Genomic DNA, 17,034 nt, shown 5'->3' with positions numbered 1-17,034 from the left:
GTGAGTGGGTGTGTGAGTGGGTGGATGAGTGGGTGGGTGGATGATGGGTGAGTGGGTGTGTGAGTGAGTGGGTGGGTGAGTGGGTGGGTGGATGAGGGGTGGGTGGATAGTGGGTGAGTGGTGTGTGGGTGGTGGATGAGTGGGTGAGTGAGTGGGTGGTGGGTGGATGAGTGAGTGGTGGGTGGATGAGTGGGTGGTTGGTGAGTGGGTGGGTGGATGAGTGGTGAGTGGGTGAGTGGGTGAGTGGGTGGGTGGGTGAGTGAGTGAGTGGGTGGGCGGGTGGGTGGGTGGGAGAGTGAGTGGGTGGGTGGTGATGCTAATTCTACTGATGACGATGCTATTGCTGCTGCTGCTGCTACTGAATGTCCAGAAATGGTTGAGTTCTGTCAGCTTCCACTTCCATGCTGAACTGGATGGATGGGTTTTACGAGTTGAGATGATTTAGAATGCGTTCAGTGCATCTTTGCCGTGTGGCCAGACCACCGATGTGTCATCCACGTAACCCAGCACACTGAGACCATCTGCTTGCTCCTGCCAGGAGCGCTTTCTGGGATGTCGTTACCGTTACCCCGCCATGCGCTGCCTCAGCCTGGAGGCGAGGAGGAATACTGCGTCCGCGTGAGAGTCGTAGTCATCTACCCACGGTGGAAGGCAGGGGAGTGTGGTCTCCACTGTCGTGTGTCTCCGTCCCTCCACCACACAGCGCCGTGGGTGAGTGGTGGCTGGGTGAATGAGTGAGTGAGTGAGTGGGTGAGTGGGTGGGTAAGTGGGTGGGTTAGTGAGTTGGTGGTGATGGGTGGTGGGTGAGTGAGTGAGTGAGTGGGTGGGTGGGTGGTGAGTGAGTGAGTTGGTGGGTGGTGGGTGGGTGGGTGAGTGATGAGTGGGTGGTGGGTGAGTGGGTGGGTGGTGAGTGAGTGAGTGGGTGGGTGAGTGGGTAAGTGGGTGGGTTAGTGAGTTGGTGTGAGTGGGTGGGTGGTGGAGTGAGTGAGTGGTGGGTGGGGTGTGAGTGAGTTGTGGGTGGGTGGGTGGGTGGGTGGGTAAGTGGTGGGTGGGTGGGTGAGTGAGTGGGGGTGGGTGGGTAAGTGGGTGGGTTAGTGAGTTGGTGGGTGAGTGGGTGGGTGGGTGGGTGAGTGATGAGTGAGTGGGTGGGTGGGTGGGTGGTGAGTGAGTGAGTGAGTTGGTGGGTGGGTGGGTGGGTGGGTGAGTGAGTGAGTGAGTTGGTGGGGGTGGGTGGGTGGGTGGGTGAGTGAGTGAGTGAGTGGGTGGTGATGGGTGGGTGGGTGAGTGAGTGAGTGGGTGGGTGAGTGGGTGGGTTGTTGGGTGAGTGAGTGAGTGGTGTGTGATGGTGGGTTGGTGGTGAGTGAGTGAGTTGGTGGTGGGTGGTGAATGAGTGAGTGAGTGGGTGAGTGGGTGGTGTGGGTGGGTAAGTGGTGGGTGGGTGGGTGGGTAGTGAGTGAGTGGTGGGTGGTGTGGTGGGTGGGTGATGAGTGAGTGGGTGGGTGGGTGAGTGGTGAGTGAGTTGGTGGGTGGTGGGTGGTGGGTGGGTGGTGAGTGAGTGAGTGAGTGGGTGGTGAGTGGGTGGTGAGTGAGTGGGTGGGTGAGTGGGTGGTGTGGGTGAGTGAGTGAGTTGGTGGGTGAGTGAGTGGGTGGGTAAGTGGTGGGTGGGTGGGTGGGTGGGTGAGTGAGTGGGTGGGTGGGTGGGTGGGTGGGTGAGTGGGTGAGTGAGTAGTGGGTGGGTGTTTGGGTGAGTGAGTAGTGGGTGGGTGGTGGGTGAGTGAGTGGGTGAGTGGTGGGTGGGTGAGTGGGTGGGTGGTGGGTGAGTGAGTGAGTGGAGTAGTGGGTGGGTGGTGAGTGAGTGATGATAGTGGGTGGGTGGTGAGTGATGGGGTGAGTGGGTGGGTGAGTGAGTGTGTGAGTGAGTGGTGGTGAGTGGTGGGGTGGTGGGTGAGTGAGTGGTGGGTGAGTGGGTGGGTGGGTGGGTGAGTGAGTGTGGGTGGTGGGTAAGTGGGTGGGTTAGTGAGTTGGTGGGTGAGTGGGTGGTGGGTGGGTGGTGAGTGAGTGAGTGGGTGGGTGGGTGGGTGAGTGAGTGAGTTGGTGGGTGGGTGGGTGGGTGGGTGGGTGGGTGAGTGAGTGAGTGAGTGGGTGGGTGAGTGGGTGGGTGGTGGTGAGTGAGTGGTGGTGAGGGGTGGGTGGGTTGTTGGTGAGTGAGTGAGTGGGGGTGTGAGGTGGGTGGGTTGGTGGGTGAGTGAGTGAGTTGGTGGGTGGGTGGGTGAATGAGTAGTGAGTGGGTGAGTGGGTGGGTGGTAAGTGGGTGGGTGGGTGGTGAGTGAGTGGGTGGGTGGGTAAGTGGGTGGGTGGGTGGGTGAGGTGGGTGGGTGGGTGGGTGAGTGAGTGGGTGGGTGAGTGGGTGGTGGGTGAGTGAGTGAGTGAGTGAGTTGGTGGGTGGGTGGGTGGGTGGGTGGGTGAGTGAGTGAGTGATGAGTGGGTGGGGTGAGTGGTGGGGGGTGAGTGAGTGGGTGGGGATTGGGGGGTGGCTTGGGTGTGTAGTGAGTGATGTTGTTGGGTGAGTGAGGGGTGGGTTAAGTGGGTGGTGGGTGTGTGCGTGAGTGACGTGGGTGGTCGTGGGTGAAGGGGTGGGTGTGAGTGGGTGGTGAGTGAGTAGTGGGTGGGTGTTTGGGTGAGTGGAGGGGTGGGGGGTTGGTGAAGTGAGTGGGTGAGTGGGTGGTGAGTGATGGGGTGGTGGGTTGTGTGAGGCGTGAGTGAGTAGTGGGTGGGTGGAGGAGTGAGTGAGTGAGTAGTGGGTGGGGGGTGGAGTGAGTGTGGTTGAGGTGGGTGGGTGCGTGAGTGTGTGAGTGAGTGTGGTGGGGGAGTGGGTGGGTGGGTGGGTGAGTGAGTGGGTGTGTGAGTGGGTGGGTGCGTTGAGGAGTGAGTTGGTGGGGGAGTGAGTGGGTGGGTAGTGGGGGGGGGGGGGGGTGAGTGAGTGGGTGGGTGGGTGTGGGTGAGTGGGTGGGTGGGGGTGAGTGGGTGGGTGAGTGAGTAGTGGGTGGGTGGGTGGGTGAGTGAGGAGTGAGTGGGTGGGTGGTGAGTGGGTGGGTGATGAGTAGTGGGTGGGTGGGTGGGTGGGTGGGTAGTGGTGGGTGGATGGGTGGGTGAGTGAGTGAGTGGGTGGGTGGAGTGGTGGGTGGGTGGGTGGTGATGAGTGGGTGGGTGGGTGAGTGAGTGAGTTGAGTTGGGTGTGTGGGTGGGTGGTGAGTGAGTGAGTGAGTGAGTGAGTGGGTGGGTGAGTGGTGGGTGGGTGAGTGAGTGGGTGGGTGAGTGGGTGGGTGGGTGGAGTGATGAGTTGTGGTGGGTGATGAGTGGGGTGGGTAAGTGGGTGGGTGGGTGGTGTGAGTGAGAGTGAGTGGGTGGTGGGTGAGTGGGTGGGTGGGTGGTGAGTGGGTGGGTGAGTGCGTAGTGGGTGGGTGGTGGGTGAGTGAGTGAGTGGGTGTGTGATGGGTGGGTGGTGAGTGAGTGAGTAGTAGGTGAGTGACGTGAGTGAGTGAGTGGGTAGGGGGTGAGGTGGGTGATTCGTTGATGTGGTGAGTGGGTTGTGAGTGAGTGTCGTGAGTGATGGTGGGTAGGGGTGGGGGTGGGTGGGTGGGTGGGTGGGTGAGTGGGGTGTGTGAGTGAGTGGGTTGGGGAGTGGGGGGTGGGTGGGTGGGTGGGTGGGTGAGTGGGTGGGTGGCGTGGGTGAGTGAGTGAGTGGTGGGTGAGTGAGTGGGTGGGGTAAGTGGGTGGGTGGGTGGGTGAGTAGTGGGTGGGTGGGTGAGTGGGTGGGTGGGTGGTGAGTGGGTGGGTGAGTGAGTAGTGGGTGGGTGGGTGGGTGAATTGAGTGGGGTTGGGGGGGTGTGTGAGTGAGGGGTGGGTGGGTGATGGGTGGTGAGTGAGTGCTTAGTGGCGTGGGTGGGTGGGTGAGTGAGTGCGGAGTAGGTAGTGGGTGGGTGGGGTGGGTGAGTGAGTGAGTAGTGGGTGGTGGCGTGGCGTGAGGTGAGTAAGTGGGTGGGTGAGTGGGTGGGCTGAGTGAGTGGTGTGGTGGTGAGTGATGCTGAGTGAGTGAGTAGTGGTGGGTGGGTGAGTGAGTGAGTGAGTAGTGGGTGGGTGGGTGAGTGAGTGTGGGTGAGTGGGTGGGTGATGTGAGTGTGTGAGTGAGTGGGTGTATGGTGTGTGTGAGTGGGTGGGTGAGTGAGTGATTGGGTGAGTAGTTGACTGAGTGGGTGGGTAAGTGGTTGAGCGACGTGGGTGCGTTAGTGGTTGAGTGGGTAGGTGGATGAGTGCCGCACCCATTTAGCCCCCTCGATCCGGCCGAACAAAAGCTGTTTAGGCATGCGGTGGCTGGGCTTGCGGGCTACATGACCCAGCCAACGCAGCCTTGCCTGCCGGAGGAGCTCACCGATGGGACTTTGTCCAGATCTTTCTGGGATTTGTGAGCTCCTCACACAATCCAGCCTGTTTAAACCCAGGATGGATCGTAGGCAGGCCAGCCTTAATCTTTTTAAGCGGCGAATATGTTCCATTAGGGGGGTCCACTTTTCGCATGCGTAGAGAAGGGAGCGAATGATTGTGGCCGAGAAGACCTGAAGCTTCGTGCGGAGCGACAGACCAGGTAGCTTCCACACAGCGTTACGCAACCGATGAAAAGATATTGCCGCTTGACTGATTCGGAGTGAGACCTCTGCTGTTAAACCGGAGCCGGCCATGATCACACTGTCCAGGTATGGGAAACTCTCCACTCTCTCCACAACTGCCCCATCACCAAATGGGAGTTGTGGGGGTGGAGTGTCCAATGGTACAAAATACCCAGGCAGGTGCTTAGTTTTGGTGGGTCTGATGGTAAGGCCCCACCTCTTAGTGGCACGCTCCAGTCTCAGCCGCAGCATCTCCAACTCCTCTTCTGAATGAGCAGCTATCACCAAATCATCGGCATACATAACATGGTTGACCAATAGGGAGCCATCCCTTGACCGCACCCGGGCATCGATCAGCCTCCCATTGTATCTGTACCAGATGGAAATTCCTCTGGTACAGCCATCGAAGGCTTCACGAACTACGTGGTCAAAATAGATGTTCAATAATGTGGGAGCTAGAGGACATCCCTGTTGCACCCCAAGGTAAAAAGGGAATGGCTCTGACTCCCGGCCACGTAGTTTTACCCGGGCCCGCTCACCATCATGAAGGTCCTTGTGAGCAGAGGGTCAGGGACTGCAAAAGCACGAACAATGACCCAGAGCCCAGGCCTACTGATGGTATCATAGGCCTTGACCAGGTCAGTAAAGCAGAGATGTAGGTCTTGTTGGAATTCCCTACACCTCTGCTGTAGCAGACGGACAGAAAATATGGCATCTGTGCAGGACCACCCTTTCCTTAAACCACATTGGGGCTCCGCAAGCCTGTCCTCAGTGTGCCTGGCAAAGCGATGTTGAATAGACACACAGACACACATAGACAGACACACACAGACAGACACAGACAGATAAAGATCCCCCGTATAGCCTTAACAGACTGTAGGGGCAAGTGCTGTTAGCGAGCACCTATGAAGGCCAGAACGGTACACACAGACAGACACACACAGACACACACAGCCACACACAGACAACAACAACCGCCATTTGCCACTAAGTGGTGGTGACATCACCACGACGCTTGTGCCAGGCCACACACACAGACAAACAGACAGCCACAGACACACACAGACACAGACGGACAGACACTGCCACACACAGACAAACACAGACACACAGAGACACACACAAGACAGACACAGAAAAGTGATGAAGACCAAAACCTCATCACTCACCTCATACAACAACACTGCTCAGCATCCCACTCTGTCTGTGTCTCTCTGTTTCTCTCTCTGTTTCTCTGTCTGTATCTGTCTCACTGTGTCTCTTTGTCTGTGTCTCCCTGTCTCTCTGTCTGTATCTGTCTCACTGTGTCTCTCTGTCTGTGTCTCCCTGTCTCTCTCTCTGTCTCTCTGTCTGTATCTGTCTCACTGTGTCTCTCTGTCTGTGTCTCCCTGTCTCTCTCTGTCTCTCTGTCTGTATCTGTCTCACTGTGTCTCTCTGTCTGTGTCTCCCTGTCTCTCTGTATCTGTCTCACTGTGTCTCTCTGTCTGTGTCTCCCTGTCTCTCTCTCTGTCTCTCTGTCTGTATCTGTCTCACTGTGTCTCTCTGTCTGTGTCTCCCTGTCTCTCTCTGTCTCTCTGTCTGTATCTGTCTCACTGTGTCTCTCTGTCTGTGTCTCCCTGTCTCTCTCTCTGTCTCTCTGTCTGTATCTGTCTCACTGTGTCTCTCTGTCTGTGTCTCCCTGTCTCTCTGTATCTGTCTCACTGTGTCTCTCTGTCTGTGTCTCCCTGTCTCTCTCTCTGTCTCTCTGTCTGTATCTGTCTCACTGTGTCTCTCTGTCTGTGTCTCCCTGTCTCTCTCTGTCTCTCTGTCTGTATCTGTCTCACTGTGTCTCTCTGTCTGTGTCTCCCTGTCTCTCTGTCTGTATCTGTCTCACTGTGTCTCTCTGTCTGTGTCTCCCTGTCTCTCTCTGTTTCTCTGTCTGTATCTGTCTCACTGTGTCTCTCTGTCTGTGTCTCTCTGTTTCTCTCTCTGTTTCTCTGTCTGTGTCTGTCTCTCTCTGTCTCTCTGTCTGTGTCTCTCTGTCTGTGTATCTCTGTCTCTCTCTGTCTCTCTGTCTGTATCTGTCTCACTGTGTCTCTCTGTCTGTGTCTCCCTGTCTCTCTGTCTGTATCTGTCTCACTGTGTCTCTCTGTCTGTGTCTCTCTGTCTGTGTATCTCTGTCTCTCTCTGTGTCTCTGTCTGTATCTGTCTCACTGTGTCTCTCTGTCTGTGTCTCCCTGTCTCTCTCTGTCTCTCTGTCTGTATCTGTCTCACTGTGTCTCTCTGTCTGTGTCTCCCTGTCTCTCTGTCTGTATCTGTCTCACTGTGTCTCTCTGTCTGTGTCTCCCTGTTTCTCTCTCTGTTTCTCTGTCTGTGTCTGTCTCTCTCTGTCTCTCTGTCTGTCTCTCTCTGTCTGTGTCTCCCTGTCTCTCTCTGTCTCTCTGTTTGTATCTGTCTCACTGTGTCTCTCTGTTTCCCCGCGTCTCACCGTATCTCCCCGCGTGTGTCCCCAATCCCGTAGCCACCACCGCCACAATCACCACCACCGCCACCACCACCACCGCTGCCGCCACCACCACCACCACCGCGGTGTCTACGGGAGACGAGGCGACGCTCCCCGCCGGTGGCGGTAGCGCCTCCATCAGCTTCATGGCGGCCATAGCGGTGCTGGCGATCCTCCCCTTCGTGGTGTGCACCGCGTGGGGCAGACGGAGCGCCGGCAAACGTGGCGGTGAGCGTTGCGGTGGCGTTGTGGTGGCTATGAGATGTTGCCGGTGAGCGTTGTGGTGGCGTTGTGGTGGCTATGAGATGATGCCGGTGAGCGTTGTGGTGGCGTTGTGGTGGCTACGGAGATGTTGACGGCCTCGCCTGGTACACGGGAGGTCGTGGGTTCGATCCCGACCCTGACACCTGTATATTTGGAGTTTGCGGTGTCTCTCATCATCACAATGTCTGAGATGTTGACTACCTCGCCTGGTACACAGGAGGTCGTGGGTTCGATCCAGACCCTGACACTTCCTGCGTCTCTGCGCATTCTGAGTCTTTTGGTTGCTGCTTTATATTTGCCGCCCGACAACGATGGTGATGACGACGATGACGACGATGACGACGATGACGATGATGACGATGACGACGATAAGCCACCGAGTTGAGCCGTCACTTGTGATAGCCGCTGTAGCTTCTACTAAACAAGTTAAGTAGTTGCACAGCGGGGGGCTTACCCGGTAAGATACAACAAATATTAGCATTTGTATCTATGTACTTATTTTAATTGATTTGTCAACTTTTGCTATACTTCGCACGTGCCGACGGCGCGTGTCTGCGTGTCGCGTCTGCGTGTCGCGTCTGCGTGTCGCGTCTGCGTGTCGCGTCTGCGTGTCGCGTCTGCGTGTCGCGTCTGCGTGTCGCGTCTGCGTGTCGCGTCCCAGAGTTCCGTGCCTCGTGAGTTTCTCTCCGCACTCTGCGTGATGTTCTCGTTCCCCAGCGGACGAGCAAGGAGGGAGCTCCCCGAGCCTGGTGCCCGAGAGAGATGCCGTCTCTGCCGAGTGCAGGTAGCCACCAACACTAACACCACCAACACCACCGCCACCACCACCACCATCACCACCACCGTCACCACCACCGCCACCACCATCATCACCACCGCCACCACCACCATCATCATCACCACCACTGCCACCACCGTCACCACCACCACCACCGCCACCACCATCATCATCACCACCGCCACCACCGCCACCATCATCACCACCGCCACCACCACCATCGCCACCACCGCCACCACCACCGCCACCACCGCCACCACCATCACCACCACCACCATCACCACCGCCACCGCCACCACCGCCGCCACCGCCATCGCCACCATCACCGCCACCACCACAACCACCATCACCACCACCACCATCACCACCGCCACCACCCGCCACCACCTCGCCTGGCACGCAGGAGGTCGTGGGTTCAATCCCAGACACTGAGAGATGTTGACCACCTCGCCTGGCACGCAGGAGGTCGTGTGTTCAATCCCAGACACTGAGAGATGTTGACCACCTCGCCTGGCACGCAGGAGGTCGTGGGTTCAATCCTAGACACTGAGAGATGTTGTCCACCTCGCCTGGCACGCAGGAGGTCGTGGGTTCAATCCCAGACACTGAGAGATGTTGACCACCTCGCCTGGCACGCAGGAGGTCGTGGGTTCAATCCCAGACACTGAGAGATGTTGACCACCTCGCCTGGCACGCAGGAGGTCGTGGGTTCGATCCCCACCCTTGACGACGCCCGCCGCTGTTTATTCGGTGGCCGCGTGACGTCTTCTTGTGTTCAGCTCGTCAAACTTCCTCCGAACCTCCGAGTTAGAAATATTTTGTCTACGAAACGGGCGCGAATAACTTCCACTGTTTGTGCACTCTCACGCGCTGCTCGGTACGTATGCCAGAGGTCGCAACCGGGTACCCGATACCCGTACCCTACCCGATACCCGGCTACCCGTACCCGGCTGGGTACGGGTACGGGTAGGCCGTGAGTCATCGGTGAGTCACCGTTTGTCACTCATTTCCCAACGTCTTGTCTCTTCTCACAATTCAAGTTCCTGGAATCAACCCACCCGCGCCTGCAACATGGCTTCATCCCAGAGGTCGCAATCAGGTACCCGTTTGCGACCCTGGTGTGGCCGGGTACGGGTACGGTACGGGTAGGGTACGGGTAGGGTACGGGTACGGGTAGGGTACGGGTACGGGTAGGGTACGGGTACGGGTAGGGTACGGGTGCGGGTAGGGTAGGGTACGGGTAGGGTACGGGTAGGGTACGGGTACGGGTAGGGTACGGGTAGGGTACGGGTAGGGTACGGGTACGGGTAGGGTACGGGTAGGGTACGGGTACGGCCAGGTACAGGTACCCGTTTGCGACCCTGGTGCGGGTAGGGTACGGGTACCCGTTTGCGACCCTGGTGCGGCCGGGTACGGGGGGTAAGGAATCAAAACCCGTTTGCGAGCTCTGCCGTCCGCATCACCCTCGCCTACTTTCTCCGCTCCCTCCAGCGACGAGGAGGCGGCCACCGCGCGGGTGACGGAGGCAGAGGCGTAGCTAGGATATTTTGCGCCCGGGGACGAACTATAAAATTGGCGCCCCCCCCCGTTTAATCACATTTTCCTATTACATCGAATAAGGAACAACAATTTAAATTTTAATGAAACATTGTTGTTTAAAGAAGCAAATTTATAGAAATTATATTACATGGCTCACTCAGTCACTGTCGCAAACTGGTCAATCACATAATCAACATCTGTTTTTTTACAATGTTTCTCTTTCAACGCTAAGAATAGCAAGATCGCTGAGACGATCTTGTCCCATTGAAGCATGCAAATACGACTAAATAAGTTTCAATTTGCTGAACGACCGCTCACAGCTTGCAATTGAAACTGCTATTGTTAATAACATTTGCAGTGAAATTCGCAAATTCGGAAATATGTCGTCTCCATAAAAGACAATAAAACCAAGAAGATCCAAAGGAGTTTCTGGTAGAACTTCATTCCGGTTACTGAGCAGCATTTTGCAATCTCCAATTTCTGTGAAAAGTTCGTGGCCATTGATGTCGGTGTCATAGAAATTTCCAAAATCTTTGCAATTTCGACGAATTGCATCGACATCTGTGTTGGATAGAAGAGTTTTGACGTCCAGCAGAAATCAAAATTTTGTGTTCAGGTTTTTTAGTCATAAAAAAACGTGTTGACATCACCTGTTGAAGTCGATAAAATACGCTCTTCATAACGCGCACAATTTCTTCTTCTGCTGAAAGTCCTGCATCTCTTGCCAGTTCTCCTGGCATCTTCCGACGTCGCCTAATTCTTCTGTCCACATCGATCCCCCAGGCTGTGCATCTTGTTTTGGCGTTTTCTACAGCAACTTGGCTCAAATCATCACGAAGCTTGACAAATTCATGCTCCAAAGATTCAAGATCAGTTGCTGCTTCCTTGAAATTCATAGTAGGATCCTGTAAGCGCTTCTGAACACGATCAATTTTTCCAAGAATGCCATTCCAGAAATGTAATAAAACTATGAAGTTAAAATGTAATACGCATGCCTGTGTAGGGGTGTTAGAGAGAGAGCCGTTATGCATGGCAGCTTATGGGAAACAAACACAGTGGGCGGGGCTACGTGAGTGCACGGGGGGGTGCTCTCAACGACGTCCGCACCGGGCAGCCCGGGGCCCCACCCCTCAGCGGGGGTTGAGTATAAAAGGGGAGGTGTCAGAGGGCTCGGGAGAGAAATGTTAAGCTAACGAGAAGACTGAAGACATCTTAGCTAGAAGCCCTGGACTCCCCTAGTTCGACGTCCTTATCAGGGCCGAACAGGATCGAGCCAGCGGCGTGGTTCTGAGAGCCAGAGCCGGTGCTCTTGTCAGAGCAGGTCTGGGACTCCGGGTACCGGGCCCGACTTACCAGTGTTGGGCCAGATAGCCTCCCCTAGCCCGTTAGTGGAGGACTAAGAGGCAGGCTAGGGTAGCTAGCGTGTGTATTCCCAGCTAGCCGGGTGAGAGGGCCGATAACCCCTCGAGTGTTATATGCCCACTGTTGTGCTGTGAAATAAACCCGTGTGCCTCCAACTCCGGCGTCAAGAGTCGTCAACGGTATTACACCTGTAACTGTTCTGCATCACTTCTGGTTTCAGGCGTCATAGTTACGTCCTCCGATAATTTGTCTAGCAGCCCTACTAGTTCATCCAGTCCTTCAAGATAGCTTTAACAACTTCTGATCGTGCACTCCTACGTGTTTCAGGCTCCAGCTTTACTATGATGGGCACAGCTTTTTTTAACTCTTCCCAACGAATTGTTGAACGAGAGAAAAACAAATATATACTTTCAACTGTTCCAAAAATGTGACAAGTGGATCCTGTTTAGCTGAGTGTACTCCTGCTAAGTTTAAGCTGTGGTTGTCACAGTTGACAAACAATGCTCTGTGATTTTTGTCACATATTCGTTGTTGAAGGCCGGATATATGCCCAGTCATCACAGCAGCATTGTCATAACATTGTGCCCGACAGTCGGCTAGAGGTATGTTGTCAGATTTCAGTCTCTCGACGATGACTCTTTCTAGGCTTGCTGCATCTTTCGCATGTATCTCGATATAACCTAAACATGATTCTTTGATAGTTACTTTTTTAGTTTGAAAATTGACATCCACAAATCTTATGACCTGAGAAAGCTGTTCCCGATGTCCTAGATCAGGAGTTGAGTCAAGTAAGATACCGTAGTACTTGTTTTTCCTGATATCACTCAACAATTGGTTCTTTACAGTCGACGCAAGTATGTGGATAAATTCATTCTGGATTTCCGGTGACAAATAAGAAACTGATCCCGGATTTTCTCCTGCGTGCTGTACGTGTTTTGCTAACAATGGGTCATACTGCGCAACGAGTTTGATCAGCGCAAGAAAGTTTCCAACATTTTTTTTCATCCGCATTCAAATTTTCCTCATGGCCATGTAGTGCCAAATTTTGTGAAACCAGAAACTTAATACAGGTGAGTATTCTTTGCAATATATCTCGCCAACGTTGTTTTTCCAAATGAATCTGAGCTTGAACCACTGCGTCAATTCCAGCACCATCAATCATCCTTCGTTCGGCTTCCTTCCATGTAGTAAAAGCTGTGTGCGGTGGCTAGGATTGTTTTCATGAGAATTTAGTTTTTCTGGCTTCCTCCACTTGTTGAAACCGTTTGTTAATTCAAACGAAGCTCGTGAGTTTGAACTCGATTATGTAAATAATAGACAACAGAAACAGTAAACAGCTTTATTGATTGGTGAATATAATAGCCACGAACGAGTCACTTCCTCTCCGTTCGCTAGTCGGCGTTTAAACCATGCTGATGTAATTGAACGTGCGTGGGCTGCTGCGGCTGCTGCAGCCGCCTGGAGCGTGGTGGTGTCACTAATAAGAACTAAAAATAGGCGTCGTAGTTTCCACCACCAAAAAACAGGCCAGTGACTAAGGCTGAAAGACTGCGCCTGTCTGTTGTTTGGGACGTTCTTCCATGGAAGTTCTTAATAGGCGCGCGTACCAAAATTTAATTACATGACATGCAGGCTGTGTGTGGCGGGATATATAAACTTTGAGGTTGAGGTGTAGATTTGTGCAGTAGTTTCAGGCTGCCGCGCCCGCCGCAATAAGTTATCGTGTAACGTTGTAAGCCTCATTTTGGTGCCCCTTTACCTTGGCGCCCGGGGACACGTGTACCCCCCTGCCCCCCCCTAGCCTCGCCTCTGGACGGAGGTGTAAGAGGAGAAGAGGTGGAAGACGAGGTGTCAGAGTGGTGGGCGGCTCGTGGTGACGGCTCCCATTGCTGGTGGCGGTTCTCTCTCTCGCGGCCTTCGTGGCCGCCACTGACACGGAGCCCCGGGGCGGCGTGGACCGGGCTGATGGCGGCACGGGGAAGTTTGTGTGTTGGTGGGCAAGGCCGCCACTGTAGTAGTACCGTCATTGTTGCTGCTGCTGTTGTATTGATGGTGAAAAGTTATTTCTCACGCACCCCCTCACCCCGACTTTATATTCAAGCTTTTAGTTGTGTGATGTCCGGTACTCACACAGAGACCCAAAGACTCGCCACAAAGATACCCATAGACTCACCACACAGAGACCCACAGACTCACCACACAGAGACCCATAGACTCACCACACAGAGACCCACAGACTCACCACACAGAGACCCATAGACTCACCACACAGAGACCCACAGACTCACCACACAGAGACCCACAGACTCACCACACAGAGACCCATAGACTCACCACACAGAGACCCACAGACTCACCACACAGAGACCCACAGACTCACCACACAGAGACCCACAGACTCACCACACAGAGACCCATAGACTCACCACACAGAGACCCACAGACTCACCACACAGAGACCCACAGACTCACCACACAGAGACCCACAGACTCACCACACAGAGACCCACAGACTCACCACACAGACCCACAGACTCACCACACAGAGACCCACAGACTCACCACACAGAGACCCACAGACTCACCACACAGAGACCCACAGACTCACCACACAAAGACCCACAGACTCACCACACAGAGACCCACAGACTCACCACACAGAGACCCACAGACTCACCACACAGACACCCACAGACTCACCACACAGAGACCCACAGACTCACCACACAAAGACCCACAGACTCGCCACACAGAGACCCATAGACTCACCACACAGAGACCCATAGACTCACCACACAAAGACCCACAGACTCACCACACAGAGAGCCATAGACTCACCACACAGAGACCCACAGACTCACCACACAGAGACCCACAGGCTCACCACACAGAGACCCACAGACTCACCACACAAAGACCCACAGACTCGCCACACAGAGACCCATAGACTCACCACACAGAGACCCATAGACTCACCACACAAAGACCCACAGACTCGCCACACAGAGACCCACAGACTCACCACACAGAGACCCATAGACTGACCACACAGAGACCCATAGACTCATCATACAGAGACCCACAGACTCATCACACAGAGACCCATAGACTCACCACACAGAGACCCACAGACTCACCACACAGAGACCCATAGACTCACCACACAGAGACCCATAGACTCACCACACAAAGACCCACAGACTCGCCACACAGAGACCCATAGACTCACCACACAGAGACCCATAGTCTCACCACACAGAGACCCATAGACTCATCACACAGAGACCCACAGACTCACCGCACAGAGACCCATAGACTCACCACACAGAGACCCACAGACTCACCACACAGAGACCCACAGACTCACCACACAGAGACCCACAGACTCGCCACACAGAGACCCACAGACTCGCCACACAGAGACCCATAGACTCACCACACAGAGACCCACAGACTTTCCACACAGAGACCCACAGACTCGCCACACAGAGACCCACAGACTCACCACACAGAGACCCACAGACTCGCCATACAGAGACCCATAGACTCACCACACAGAGACCCACAGACTCACCACACAGAGACCCATAGACTCACCACACAGAGACCCACAGACTCACCACACAGAGACCCACAGACTCGCCACACAGAGACCCACAGACTCGCCACACAGAGACCCACAGACTCATCACACAGAGACCCACAGACTCACCACACAGAGACCCACAGACTCACCACACAGAGACCCATAGATCCACCACACAGAGACCCATAGACTCACCACACAGAGACCCATAGACTCACCACACATAGACCCACAGACTCGCCATACAGAGACCCACAGACTCACCACACAGAGACCCACAGACTCACCACAGAGACCCATAGACTCATCACACAGAGACCCATAGGCTCACCACACAGAGACCCACAGACTCACCACACAGAGACCCACAGACTCGCCACACAGAGACCCATAGACTCACCACACAGAGACCCACAGACTCACCACACAGAGAACCACAGACTCACCACACAGAGACCCACAGACTCACCACACAGAGACCCACAGACTCGCCACACAGAGACCCATAGACTCACCACACAGAGACCCACAGACTCACCACACAGAGACCCACAGACTCATCACACAGAGACCCACAGACTCATCACACAGAGACCCACAGACTCATCACACAGAGACCCACAGACTCATCACACAGAGACCCACAGACTCACCACACAGAGACCCACAGACTCACCACACAGAGACCCACAGACTCACCACACAGAGACCCACACTCGCCACACAGAGACCCATAGACTCACCACACAGAGACCCACAGACTCGCCACACAGAGACCCATAGACTCACCACACAGAGACCCACAGACTCACCACACAGAGTGAGTGAGTGAGGCTGCCTGCCCCGTGAGTGAGTGAGGCTGCCTGCCCCGTGAGTGAGTGAGGCTGCCTGCCCCGTGAGTGAGTGAGGCTGCCTGCCCCGTGAGTGAGTGACGCTGCCTGCCCCGTGAGTGAGTGAGGCTGCCTGCCCCGTGAGTGAGTGAGGCTGCCTGCCCCGTGAGTGAGTGAGGCTGCCTGCCCCGTGAGTGAGTGACGCTGCCTGCCCCGTGAGTGAGTGAGGCTGCCTGCCCCGTGAGTGAGTGAGTGAGGCTGCCTGCCCCGTGAGTGAGTGAGGCTGCCTGCCCCGTGAGTGAGGTGAGGCTGCCTGCCCCGTGAGTGAGTGAGTGAGGCTGCCTGCCCCGTGAGTGAGTGAGTGAGGCTGCCTGCCCCGTGAGTGAGTGAGTGAGGCTGCCTGCCCCGGGAGTGAGTGAGGCTGCCTGCCCCGTGAGTGAGTGAGGCTGCCTGCCCCGTGAGGAGTGAGTGAGGCTGCCTGCCCCGTGAGTGAGTGAGTGAGGCTGCCTGCCCCGTGAGTGAGTGAGTGAGGCTGCCTGCCCCGTGAGTGAGTGAGTGAGGCTGCCTGCCCCGTGAGTGAGTGAGTGAGGCTGCCTGCCCCGTGAGTGAGTGAGTGAGGCTGCCTGCCCCGTGAGTGAGTGACGCTGCCTGCCCCTGAGTGAGTGAGTGACGCTGCCTGCCCCGTGAGTGAGTGACGCTGCCTGCCCCGTGAGTGAGTGAGGGAGGCTGCCTGCCCCGTGAGTGAGTGAGTGAGGCTGCCTGCCCCGTGAGTGAGTGAGTGAGGCTGCCTGCCCCGTGAGTGAGTGAGTGAGGCTGCCTGCCCGTGAGTGAGTGAGTGAGGCTGCCTGCCCCGTGAGTGAGTGAGGCTGCCTGCCCCGTGAGTGAGTGAGGAGGCGCCTGCCCCGTGAGTGAGTGAGTGAGGCTGCCTGCCCGTGAGTGAGTGAGTGAGGCTGCCTGCCCCGTGAGTGAGTGAGTGAGGCTGCCTGCCCCGTGAGTGAGTGAGGCTGCCTGCCCCGTGAGTGAGTGAGGCTGCCTGCCCCGTGAGTGAGTGAGGCTGCCTGCCCCGTGAGTGAGTGAGGCTGCCTGCCCCGTGAGTGAGTGAGGCTGCCTGCCCCGTGAGTGAGTGAGTGAGCTGCCTGCCCCGTGAGTGAGTGAGTGAGGCTGCCTGCCCCGTGAGTGAGTGAGTGAGGCTGCCTGCCCCGTGAGTGAGTGAGGCTGCCTGCCCCGTGAGTGAGTGAGGCTGCCTGCCCCGTGAGTGAGTGAGTGAGGCTGCCTGCCCCGTGAGTGAGTGACGGCTGCCTGCCCCGTGAGTGAGTGAGGCTGCCTGCCCCGTGAGTGAGTGAGGCTGCCTGCCCCGTGAGTGAGTGAGTGAGGCTGCCTGCCCCGTGAGTGAGTGAGGCTGCCTGCCCCGTGAGTGAGTGACGGCTGCCTGCCCCGTGAGTGAGTGAGGCTGCCTGCCCCGTGAGTGAGTGAGGCTGCCTGCCCCGTGAGTGAGTGAGTGAGGCTGCCTGCCCGTGAGTGAGTGAGTG

The 17,034-nt window shown here is 56.0% G+C and overlaps 1 long non-coding RNA gene across 1 annotated transcript; it reads left to right on the top strand.

Annotated features, from left to right (window-relative positions):
* Positions 1-7,185: 7,185 nt before the first annotated feature.
* On the top strand, positions 7,186-14,568 carry LOC133340224 (uncharacterized). The gene is made up of 3 exons (XR_009754858.1): positions 7,186-7,374; positions 8,128-8,194; positions 12,891-14,568. It is a non-coding gene; the product is annotated as an uncharacterized LOC133340224 (long non-coding RNA).
* Positions 14,569-17,034: the final 2,466 nt, after the last annotated feature.

Source organism: Lethenteron reissneri, unplaced genomic scaffold (assembly GCF_015708825.2).
Source record: "Lethenteron reissneri isolate LAM-NWPU_2019-01 unplaced genomic scaffold, ASM1570882v1 scaffold_99, whole genome shotgun sequence".
NCBI classification, from domain to species: Eukaryota; Metazoa; Chordata; class Hyperoartia; order Petromyzontiformes; family Petromyzontidae; genus Lethenteron; species Lethenteron reissneri.
This window is presented reverse-complemented; position numbering and strand designations above follow the sequence as displayed.